Consider the following 12,873-nt stretch of genomic DNA (forward strand, 5'->3'; position numbering starts at 1 on the left):
AATCGTTTTAAACGGCTCGCGTCTCCAATACGCATTAATCCACAAATGACTTAAGCTGTTAACTTTTAATGTGGCAGTTCAGTCAGTGTACTGTTTGAGTAAATGAATTACTCCGGGATATTGGTTTGTTTGAACTCAGAGGGAGTGTCAGCCACATTAAAAAGTTAACAGAATAAGTCATTTGGATTAAAGCGTACTGGAGATGCGAACCGTTTAAAACGATTCAGTTCGATTTGGTGAACTGGTTCAAAAATATCCGGTTACATCGAATGATAAGTTCGCGAACCGCATATGACAGAGTCTTTCTTTCATTCCATTCATCTTCCATTTATTTTGACAGTCTACATCTTCATTCACTGAGCCATAAAAACATGTCGACATTAATAAATTAAAAGAAATGATCAACAGTTGGTTCTAAACTATTAGTGTCATATAGTGAGAAATACAGTTGTGATTCATTGCTTAATCATTTGTATTGGCAGATCTGGAATTTATGAATTGTTTGTCATCTTCATGCCTCTGGTCACACATACTGTAAACTGCCTCCGCTCGGACACCAAATCTGGTCTAAATGTTTATCTCCATTCAGCTATTTCTGTCTTTCATGTTCAGTGGCACAGCTACAGGCTGCAACTCTCTCTGTATCTCTTTCTCTCTCAAAACGCCCCCTTTCCGAATGTTATCATGACACCCGAGTTTAGGAAGTTGCCCATGTTTGGACCAGGATGGAAGCAATGTCACTTGTGGTTTCCTCTCAGAGGAGACGGTCACATTTGAGAGACAAAAAAAAAAGAAAAATAAATAGAGTGAGACCGGTTTTACCATAGTGGGCTTAATGATTCTGCTGTCTAACAGAAAGAGAAAGATAGGAGGAGAGAAAGAATATCTAACTAAATGAGAAGCACAGATCCTGTCCACCATTCCTAGACTCCATCTCCAGGTTTTCAGAGTGGCTGTGTTTCAGTAGATCAGTCAGAGCGTGTGTGAAGCGTGTGTGTGTCTCCTGCGCTGTGCTGCAGTAGAGAGCCCTTCGCTCAGCCAACTGCTACTTCTCTGTGGAGGGCATCACATCCCCCCTGCCTTTTTTTTGTTTTTCTTTCCTCACGTTTTTTTTAAATCATGGTTGGAGTGCCTGAATGAAAGCGGACTGATCGAGGGGGAAAGGACGAGACTATGTGTGTGACAGAAGAGCAAAGCGTGCTGCAGTGAGTGAAGCAGAAAAGAGTGAGAGCTCTCCACACCCATGACCGTGTGCCTGTGTGTGATCGAGTCAAACACAGCCAAACGGACTCGCTCATCACCTGACAGGTAGGCAGATGTGGGTCCCTTCAACTAATCTCACGTTAAGACAGCAGGAACTCCGAAACGCTCATGCTGGCTCAGAAGAGATCCTCGTTCTGAACAGGTTCAGCACTCGTAGTGCTGGTGGGCAGCTTGTTTGGGACAGTAGAGGTTCACAAACAGGACTGGTGATGTGAATGACATTTATTTCAACAGGAAGTGCTGCTGTTTATGTTACCACAGGTTCTTGTCATACCCCATTTGGTCTGAGTGTAGCATACCTGTACTTTCTGTGAGTCTTGAATGGGAAATTCTCCCACTTTTAGACTTGTATTTTGGGGCATTCTGGGAGTGGGTTTGGTGACTTTACATAAGCAGTTTTTGCTTGTGAAAGAGGGACGTCCTCCACAGGGTCATGAAACAGACTCTGAGCCGTGGGTGAGGAGTTTATTCATATGTACTTGGCTGTTAGTCTCCGTCCATGAGTGTGTGTGTGTGGGTGAATGGACGCAGGGAAGCTCATCTTTGAGATTGTGTGTATGAGTGTGTATGAAATATGGGAGATATTTCATAAACCAGTCTGTTTCTCCAGTTACTGATACATATCAGCTGGATCTGTGTTAACAACAAGAGATGAACCCCATTCTAAAGGGACTTTTAATGTATGTGATTGTCTGTTTGTGTGTGTGTGTGTGTGTGTGTGTGTGTTTGCGTGTGCGTGTGTGTGCTCCTGGCTATTGCCTTCAGTGGATTTACTGCACTTTCTGTCACTGCCCTACCATATATATCAGCAGAGAGACAGAGAGAGAATGAAAGAGGAAGCACTGCAGGTCTAAACACTTGCTCCTGCAGTGCATTCCCCCTCCTCTCCTCTCTCTTTAGGTGTCACGCACACTCACGCATCCACCCACCCACCCACCAACCTAGATACACACACCGACATGTATGTGTGTGTGTGTGTGTGTATACATATATATATATGTATAATATATGTATAAGAGCTGTCATAAATATTTGATATATATATATATATATATATATATATATATATATATATATATATAATATTTATGACAGTTCTTATACACACACACTTGGGAATTCAGACTTGTCTCAGTGAGAGATGATCAAGTAGCAAAAACAGATCAATGTCTTCATCACTGGATTGCTGTTAACTGCGCTGTGTATTTGTGTTTATAGTGATTCACTTAAAATAGACTGACCAATGTAAAAATCACTTTGTTTCTGTTGTTTTCTGGTAAAACAAAGTGATTAACAAAAATGTTGTTCCAAACTTGGTATTTTGACAAGGAAACAGATATTTTGAAGAATGCTGGTAATCAAACAGTTGAAGGTCCCCAATGACTTCTGTAGATTTCTTTCCCTACATTGGAAGTCAATGGGGACCAGCAACTGTTCGGTTCTTTTTTTAATTATACAGGTTTGGAACGACATGAAGGCAATGATGAGTAAATGAGGATAAAAAAAATAATTATTTTATGTTGTTTTTTTTATGAGTTATGTTGTTTTATTCTTCACTGGCAATGTTTTTTCTGTTTTTTTTGTTTTTGTTTTTTTTGTAAAAAAAGAACAAAAGATTCCATAATTTGGTAAGAAAAACCGACTAGTTAATACAATTATTATACTAATATTCACTGAAAACAACTATAATTTCTTTCACAGTTTTTATTATTTTATTTGTTATTTCAAAGATGTTTATCTATTTTTACTGGATTTTTCTTTTACTGTTTATGTATTTGTACTACATTTTTGCACACACATTCACTCAGTGTTTATTCCCAGTGTCCTCAAGCACATCACTATTAATGGATAAATGTTTGACTAAGTGACGTGTCACACGCACCATCCAATCTTTCTGGGACTTAAAAAGTGGCTGGTTTGTGCCCTTATGGAATTGTTGATGCCACTTTATTCATTTTTATATAAAGGAATTAAATAATGAATGAAAACGAAGCCTTGATGCATCAGTTTACAGTCAGACTGATCACTGTAATAATGTGTGGAAATCTGAGGGTGTCTTTAGGGTGAAGAATGTGTAAACACATCTCAAACATCTGACATATGACGAGCAGGTGAGTCACAGCATAAAGATGATCAGCAGTAGACATGAACAGAAGTCTGTGAAGATGAGGTGCCTTTGTTTTCATGTTTCTGTATAGTCCATCAAATTGTCTATAAACCCCAATGATATTGACATAAAATAACATGATGTTAAAGGGATCATTGTTTAATTTATTATTTTCAGCCAATACTGGATGTATAATTTTTTTTATCCTAATTTTATTATCAGTTGTCAGCTATAATATTAAAGGTCCCGTTTTACGCGCTTTTTTGAAGCTTTGATTGTGTTTACAGTGTGCAATATAACATGTGTTCATGTTTCGCCTGTAAAAAAACACAGTATTTTTTACACAATTCCCCTGTAGACCACTGTTTTCACTGTCATAAAAACGGGCTGATGTCTTCCTCGTTCTATAAAGTCCCTCCTTCAGAAATACGTAACGAGTTCTGATTGGGCCAGCGGTTCCTGTGTTGTGATTCGACAGCAGCTGAGAGCAGGCTGCCCTCCTGGTAACGTGATTGGACTAGTTTTGGAGTAGTTTTGAGAAGCAAGTGGGGAGGAGCATGTGCTGGAGATGTATTTATAGTCACAGGAGTGTTTTTACTGACGAGATGCGCATGAAAATCGCATTGGTTTTTTTGCAAATCCCTAACATCTAGTTAACAAAGCTAAACAGCGTTGCCCTTTGTGTAATAAGTTACAGAAACTGTTAAACGCACCAACTTAAATAAAAAAATACACTTACCGGTTGTGGTCCATAAACAACACCTTCTCCAGATAAAGTGGGAACTGCTCCATCTTTCAAGAATAATCTTTGTGTGAATCCGGCATTAAACTGATTGAGAAAGTTGTCCTCAGCGAGCTGTCCTCAGCAAAATTTGCTGCACATAGTTTTACATGTGGATTATAATTTTCTGGAAGCGAGTTAAACATAAATTGTAACCATTAATCTCCTAGTACAATGTCCCTGGGAAGCCCAAACAAAGATGATTGGACTCAGAGATGAAAATAACAGCGTTTCAAACGACATGGTGACAAACACAAACACAGCTCTTCCTTGCTCTCCGTCGGAGCGCAACAAGGTCACGCCCCCCTGTTTGTGAATTCATGTGGACGGAGGTTAGTCAAAAAACTGTTTTAGTGATGTCATTACTGCAGGAACTAGAGGGCTGTAGTCCAAACGGGTCGTTTTTTGTAGGCGAATTCTGTTAAATCAAATATTTCGCTTGGCATCGAACTTTGAGCTTTAGAATTTTACAGATATTATTTATACTCTAACAACAACATTACACACTAACTAAAGTTGAAAACATGGAATCACGAAGAAGGGGACCTTTCAAATATTTATCAGCTTAGAATTTTTATATTTCTGTATGCCTATCCTAGTAAAAATTCATATATTTAAAATACATTTACTTAACATTAATTTAACTTAATTGGGCGTATCACTTGTGCACAGTGCACCTTTCTTAATAATAAGCCTTAAATGTGTTCTAATATCACTATAGGCAAGGATTGTATGATCTTTGAATAACATCGGTAGTATATAGTACTTCATATGCAGAATTAAAGTGCAGTAAGCACAAAATGAGTTCTTCCAATTTAGTACTTTAATTATACCATTTTAGTATACTAAATGTACAATTGCATGTTATTTGTATTAAGTATACAAATATGTTAATATATTTGTAGTATACTTAGCATGGAATAAATGTATTTCAAATATATTTTTGTACATTTATTTTTCACTATAGGCCACTGCATTTTTCCTCTCTGCTTCACAGAAATAATAAAGTAAATGTCAGATAGGTTTTGAGTGACATAACGATGAGTAAATGATGAACTATGTCAACAGCAGCAGAGCGGGATGCTTTGATGGTTTAAAAGAAAAACACTCCCAAACTTGTTCAGGTTCCCGCAGACGTCTGCAGAAATGGTGCGAGGAGGAAGAGACTTTGACTAAAGCAGCTGAAGAGTCGAAGTTCTGACGCACACGAGTGCCGTGGGAACAATGTTGTCTGAAAAAGCTTTTTTTGAGCCTCTGTTTAAGAGCACTCTTAGAGTTGATGTAATCTGCCTCCTGAAGGACGTCACTCTACTGTAAATGTGCTATGACAAAGTGAGTTAAAGAGTGAATAGAGTGAGAGGAAGAAAGAAAGAGAGGGCATGAAAGAGTGTGCGTGAAAGGGGACAGGTTAGGACAGGTCTGTCTCACAATCCTTTAGAGATGAGAGTTGCTGGGTAATAATAAGTTCTGCAACACATCATGTTTTTTTTTTTTATCTTACTTTCTCTATCTATCTATCTATTGAGGATTGCATTCCTGTTATTTGACAGTGCTACACAGGGCTGTGCTGCTCTTGTTGCCATGGAGACGTAGCTAGGCAGCGGAGTCTGCGATTCTCGCATGGTTCTGCATACGTGCCGAGCAGCGATGCTACTTCTTAGGACTTACCGTATACTGGTGCGTGTGGGTGTGTGTATGAGCAGGGCAGAGGAGTGTGTTTCTCTAGATGCATGTGTGTATCAGCATGTGCTGTATGTGCATCTGAGAGTTGCTGCAAGCCAAGAGAGGGAGCAAAAGACAAACTCTATCTCTTCCATGCAGAGAGAAGAGGAGGTGACAGAGAGACAGAGCGAAAGAGTGGGTGGGAAAGTCACACATCCTTGCGCACATTGGAGAAGAGAGGGAGAGAGATGTGTGTGGGTGGGTGTGTGCGGAGACAGGAGCTTGTTTTTCTGTGTATAATCTCTTGGTCCTACGGGGCGACTAATGAAGCAGGAAAATCTCTCATTCACCCTCTAGCATTAGCATTAGCATTAGCTTGACAACACCGTGACGTGACCTTGTGTTTCTTTTCAGCTGGAAAGAAAAAGATTAAGGAGAAAGGAAAATGTTTGATCGAGCGGGATGTTTATGATTATGTAATACCACAATGAATGCAGGTTATTTAAAACAAGATGTAGTAATAGTTAGTATGTGAAGCGCTCTGTATAAATGAGTCGTTACCTGCAATTGGCCTTTTTGGGAAAATGCTAATTTTGGTCAATTAAAAAAAAAACACTTGCAGCTTTTAAAATTCAGAAAAAAGCATATTGCTAGAAATATTGTAACATATGCACTCTTAAGTAAATATGTTATGCATTCAACACCTTCAAATGTTATGGGGTCAGATTTTTTAAGACGCGTTAAATTGATCAAAAGTGACATACATTGACTTACATACAGTAGACTTACATTGTTATTTGATTTAAAATAAATGCTGTTCTTGTGAACTTTCTATTCATTAAACAATCCTGAAAAGTTATTTATCATGGTTTCCACAAAAATAATAAGCAATAAAAATGTTTTTATTATTGATAATAATAAGAAACCAGCATATTAGAATGATTTCTGAAGGATCATGTGACAGAGTAATAGTGCTAAAAAATTCTGATTTGCTATCATAGAAATAAATTACATAGTAAAATATATTTGAATAGAATACAGTTATTTTATATTTTAATAGAATATCACAGTAATACTGTTTTTATTTCTAATAAACTAAATGCAGCCTTTGTGAGCAAAAGAGACTTCCTTCAAAAACAAACTTCAGTGCATAAAACCCAAAATCGGGTTATGGGTCAAAATTATTCAAAATGACGGAGCAGATCACATACAGTATGTTTAAAAGTGAGTAAAGTGACAAGGAAACAACTTGACAGATGATTCTGGGCTCTGCTGTTGTATTTTTCAGACAGTCGATGCTGCCCACACTGAGGACCACTGGGATATACTAGCTCTTATACGCCCCCTGCGCTCTCCTCAGCCTCTCACTGCATGCTGTGAATCCACCAGACATCACCAAGAGAATAAAGGATGATGGGGCACTGATCAGGGCATTCAGTGTAGTTTAGAGGAAGTTCTTTTGTTGAAAGTAGCAAAAATGTTGACTTGCCATAAAGCTGGACTTCAGTATCATTGTGGATTTGGGAGCTTAATTGCCCTACATTTTGTTTAAGAGTGCCAGAAGCTCGACTGTCTCACTTGACTCTCAGATGAATCTGTGCAAGAGCTCTTATTATTTTCACGAGTTTTTCTCTCTCACAATGCAGTATTATATGCTGTTGTGATTGTACGTTTAAATAGAATGAGCACATATTGTGACTGCTCTTAGCTTCAGATAAACATCACTTTTCAGCCTTTTATTCCGCTTTTATTAAATTTTTGCCTTGTTTTCTAGCTTTGACCTTCCATGTACTAGTGTACATTTCATATCAGTATAAACATTTAAAACATACACAGGATTTCTGTTGTAGGAAGGCAAGCTAAATATACTAATGAGTATATTTGACATTGTATATTTGATGAGTACATCCTACATCTGTCTGTCTAGCTAGCTAGCTAGCTTCCTAGCATCATATCTAGCTAAAGTCGTATCAATTGTTCAATATTTTTGTTCTTTTTTTTTGCATCTTTTTTTCCAAAACTTTCAAACGAGGCTTTTGAAGACATTATTCAAGGTTTGTTTCGACAAACTTTGCTTTTCTAGGGGTGATATTTGACACTAATGTGTTCCTGTGGCTCAGTGGTAGAACATTGCATTAGCAGCGCAAAAGGTCAAACATACTGATTTAAAAAAAACATTGTATAGCCTGAATTCACTGTAAGTCGCTTTGGATAAAATCGGCTGCTTAAATGCACAAATAAATAAAAAAATTTAACATTTGACCCTCATGTTCAGAACACTGTTAAAACAACATTTTGTCTTCTCAGAAATATTGCACGAATACGCCCCATGCTGTTTTTTACTGTAGCTGAAAAGCTGATCAATACATAGTTGTTTTTTTCTGCATCGATGACTGCAACACTTTTCTTGCAGGTGTTTCAAAAACCACCCTAAATAAACTGCAGTATTTCCAAAACTCAGCTGCTAGAGTCCTGACAGTCCGGAACTAGAAAGCACTTCACTCCAATTTTGTAATCCCTATACTGGCTCCCTGTTAGGTTTCATATTTACTTCAAAATTCTCAATTCTCATGAATTTCAAAAAATGACAATTAAATTGAAATTTCAAAGAAATTCTCAGTTCAAATCAGAATAGCTCCCTGAAGCATAGGCATGCCTGTTTTTATTCCTAAAATATCTCTCCTCCTTTAATGTACCATCCCAACCTTTGGTTTCAATAGAAAATACATCAAAAAATGAAGAAAATCTGTGCTTGTCAATCGATTTCATGCCGTCTTTAAGAATTTGGAGACAAGTAGACGTTTAATGAGCTCTGAGCCTAACGAGTTGATAATATACCAATTATCTGTCCGTTAGCCCGCTGGCTTAGAATGCTACACTCAGATTGTTGTAATTACAGTTCACTAAAGACGCTCTTATTATGATTTGGAGTTCATTAATAACACACAGTATTTGGACATACTGATGGCTATAATATATTTACTGCCAACGGTGCAGGTACTAACATATGTTCTAGTAAGATACACCACACAATTGTTGGTTGAAAATCCATTTACAGTAAACACATATTTCCCAGTTTCCCAAAGGACTCCAAATGGTTTTTAATACGCAAACACTGGCTGATTACATAAGGCTATTGAGGTACTGTAAGTGGAGTAAAATACCATATCCAAATACTGTAAAAGCAATCAATGTGGCTGTAATTGTCTCTGCTTTATATTGGAAATCTGACCTTATGCTTTTTGGACAATGAATTACAATTTAGAACATGGTAATATACAGTTCCTCCACTATTCTGAAATGTTCAGACATGAGCGATCTCTGTTTGACACTTCAAGAGCAAGGATAAAGTAAATGTCATCTCCTTCTCAGTTTTTCTTGGGAATGTTCTTTGTCACACTCAGAGTCCGACTGTTATAAGAAATACAATTTCTGTTCTGTCAGTGTAAACTCAGGTAGCAAGAAAAGAGTTATTTGACATACTTCAGAGCAAGAAAGAAAATTGTCCCACACAGTTTTGCAGACAAGCATATCCTTCAGCCAATAAAGGCTGCCGGAGCCCAAGTATAGTCCTTTTTTTTTTTATTAGTCAAACTGACAAATCTTTTTTTTTATTTAAATATTGACTTTCCCTCGCATGGGATGATATTTTGGTGTTTCTCTGTCAATAGCACTCTCAAGACTGATTTACTATTTTTATTCTAGCATGTAATTTGTCTTAGGGCACCTCAAATTTGATTCCGCTCTGATTTGTTTTTTGGCAACAACACAAGCCTCAACAGCTACGATAGATCTGCTCTCACCTTGGTCCATTCACTAACTGTGTGTAGGAATGTATTTGTGTCCAAGACCTGTGTGTGAATGCTGACAGGCAGAAATCAGGAGACATCAGTAATTGGGCACTTTGCCCAATTTCTTTTGCACTATAACTTTGCACATAGTATTTAAATGCAGTCAGTACTTTTTTATGAAATAAATGATTATTTTTATCGAGCAAGGATGAATTAAATTGATCAAAAAGTGACAGTAAATAAATTTATAATGTTACAAAAGATTTATTTTCCATGTAAATGCTGTTCTTTTTAACTGTCTATTCATCAAAGAACCCGATTTCGTCAAAAATATAAAGCAGGACAACATTTTCAACATTGATATATAATTAATAATAATAATACATATTTCATAAACACTAAATCAGCATATTAGAATGATCTCTGAAGGATCATGTGACAATGAAGACTGGAGTAATGGCTGCTGAAACTTCAGCTTTGCCATCTCAATAATAAATGTTTTTTTATTTATTTATATATATTAAAATTATATTGTAATACAATTTTTTTTTTACTACAGTATTTTTTATGATATGCATCATAGATTGATCTGGGATGAGACTGTTGATCATCTGTGTTCTTGGTTTATATAAAAAGAGTTTGTTGGGGCCGAAAAAGATGAATTTAATAATACTGGCTGTCCAGGTTGTGATATAAGCGCCTATGGGGTTTTATAGAATAATTTGCCCATATATTATGCAAATGAACTGCAGCCATGCACTTTAGAATAATTCAGGTTTGCTAACACTTAAATGAGGATGAGAATACATCTATGTACTCATATTCTTAATACATTTATGTGTAGATGTAAATCACACATCCTGTTCCAGTATACATTTTATTTGAGAACCTTTTCTGCGCACATAGATGTGATCATCGTCATAATCATCACACACCAAGAGTTTAACACCTTTAACATAAAAATGTTTCTAAAAGTCAGGAGGACAAGCAAGTTGACTCGTATTCTGGCATCTCTCTCCAAGCCCCCCTCACTGAGATAGTTTGTGACGGCTGCCAGATGCATGCTGGGAAATAAGAGGCTGAGTGGTTAGCCGAGTGGGGCGGCAGCAGCACAGCGAGAGCCACATGGTCATGTTTATGAGACAGGCAAATACTAACGGACCCAGAGAGCACATACACACCCACACAGTTACGCTGAAGACTGATAAATTGAGACATTTATTAGGGCTTCGGGGCTCTGCGGGTGACAGCTTTCTGTTGACCTTGCAAGGGCCAAATAGATTGTGTTAGATCCTCTGGAAAGTGTGATAGAGTGATTTAACTCTTTAGTTTAGTGATTGTGTCATTTGTAATGCCGCTGATTATGCCATTAAATCAGTCTGAGCTGTTTAGAAACACTGCAGATAAAGTTCAGCTCGTGTTGTAGAATTCTTGTGTATTTTATGCAATCTCTGATGACCTTATTTTGACCTGTTTTCAGATGCTGATTTGCTGATGTGCTTGTGACCTGGCTGAGGGCTGTTCTGTGTTTGCTGGATGGTTGTGTGACTCTAGGGGAAAAGTTTGAACTGGTAACTGGCACAGTAGGATTTTGACATAGTCTGACAGACTTCTCCTTCATGTCCCTTTCAATGAGAGGGAAAATATCTCACTGCCTTCAGCTCTGTTGGAGACAGACATGTCAAAACTTAAGGAAGTTCTCGCATTAAGATATAACTTGTTGTTTTGTTCATTGTCGAAATGCTATCCAGCATGGATCCTTTGTGATTTAAAAACCACCTCCCCTCTAATCTCGCTCTCTGTCTGTTTTCAGAGCTGCCAGAACACTAGTCATACAATCAGTGAAAAGCAGGCTTACATTTTTGAGATCAACTTACTAACCTATTAAAATAACCTACTTATGGGTTTGCCTTATTCATACAACAGCACTTCAGTTTTCTCACTGCTGTTTACATAATGACATTTCATGACTTTATTTTAGTATCTCTGTCTTAATACTTCACTCGTGTCTTCAGTGGTATTTTTTTCATTTATTTTAGCATTGATCTTACAAATTGGAAATCACTGAACTATGAATCTATAATGAGCCTAATTAGGGGTATAAAATATATTGTTTGCATAACTTACTTAATCAGTATCTGTCAGATTTCTTCCATTTTCTGTAAATTTCATGTCATTTACAGTTCCATCATCTAAAGCTCACATAAAGGTAATAATAATAAAATAATAATAATAATAATTTAATGGCACTGTTAAGCAAATCTCAAAATAAATATCAATTGTTGCCACAGTTGTCGATTTTAGTTCACATTAAAGTTAACATGTACTTCATTAATCATTTAGCTGGAGTTACAGGACAGTAAATTATAAATGATATAGGCCTACTTAGATTTTTCATGTGTTTTAACTATTTACACAAAAAAAAAAATAGACTTTCAATATTGACCAGGTTATCGAATATAAAAGGAAAATAGTTATCCTATTGATTCAAGCCAGATTTTATATTGTTGCATCTTCCTGTCTAATCTTAGAAAGGAGAATTTGTGTTAAAATGAATGCAAGCGTTTCATGAGTCAAAATTAAGATTTTTCTTTTATGCCAAATATCATTACGATATTAAGAAAAGATCATGTTCCATGAAGATATTTTGTAAATTTTCTACAATAAATATAGCAAAACTTAATTTTTGATTAGTAATATGGATTGCTAAGAACTTCATTTGGACAACTTTAAAGGCAATGTTTTAGATTTTTAAATAGTTGTAATAGTATGTTCTCGGCCACATATTGTCCTATTCTAACAAACCATACATAAACGGAAAGCTTATTTATGCAGCTTTTAGATGATGTATAAATCTCAATAAAAAAATAAAAAATAAAAAAAAGGATCCGTATGACTGGTTTTGTGGTCCAGGGTCCCATATACATATTATTAAGATGATGTTTTCTCTGAAATAACTTGTACTGTATAAAGTTGTTAAAATTCCCTGCTGTTTTTTTTAATGACTGGCTTGCATTTTCATATCTTTCACTTTTTTTGATAAGAAAGCATCTACCATGAACTGTAAATTGTAAAAGAATTGTATTATGTAAATGAATTGTAAAAGTGAAAGGCAGAAGAGAGCTGTGTCTCGAACAATGATGTGTCAGTCTTTGATGAAATCTAGCACAGTGCTGAAGCATGAGGATAATTTATTCACTCTGAATTGCTTCACATAACACGTGTCCACCAGGAGGGTGGCATGTGCTCCCTGAGGAGCTGTTTGAGCC

General features: G+C 36.7%; 1 protein-coding gene across 6 annotated transcripts in view; it reads left to right on the forward strand.

The window, feature by feature from the left end:
• Window positions 1-911: 911 nt before the first annotated feature.
• LOC113117238 (disks large-associated protein 2-like) overlaps window positions 912-12,873 on the forward strand; it is a 98,836-nt gene continuing 86,874 nt past the window's right edge. For 5 of the 6 annotated variants that reach the window (XM_026285775.1, XM_026285776.1, XM_026285772.1 and 2 more), the window contains exon 1: window positions 912-1,308. The gene's annotated coding sequence lies outside the window, so the exon portion shown is untranslated. The remainder of the gene's footprint in view (window positions 1,309-12,873) is intronic. The other variant, XM_026285777.1, reaches the window with a different exon arrangement.

The sequence above is a fragment of the Carassius auratus genome, chromosome 17, assembly GCF_003368295.1.
Source record: "Carassius auratus strain Wakin chromosome 17, ASM336829v1, whole genome shotgun sequence".
Taxonomy (NCBI): Eukaryota; Metazoa; Chordata; class Actinopteri; order Cypriniformes; family Cyprinidae; genus Carassius; species Carassius auratus.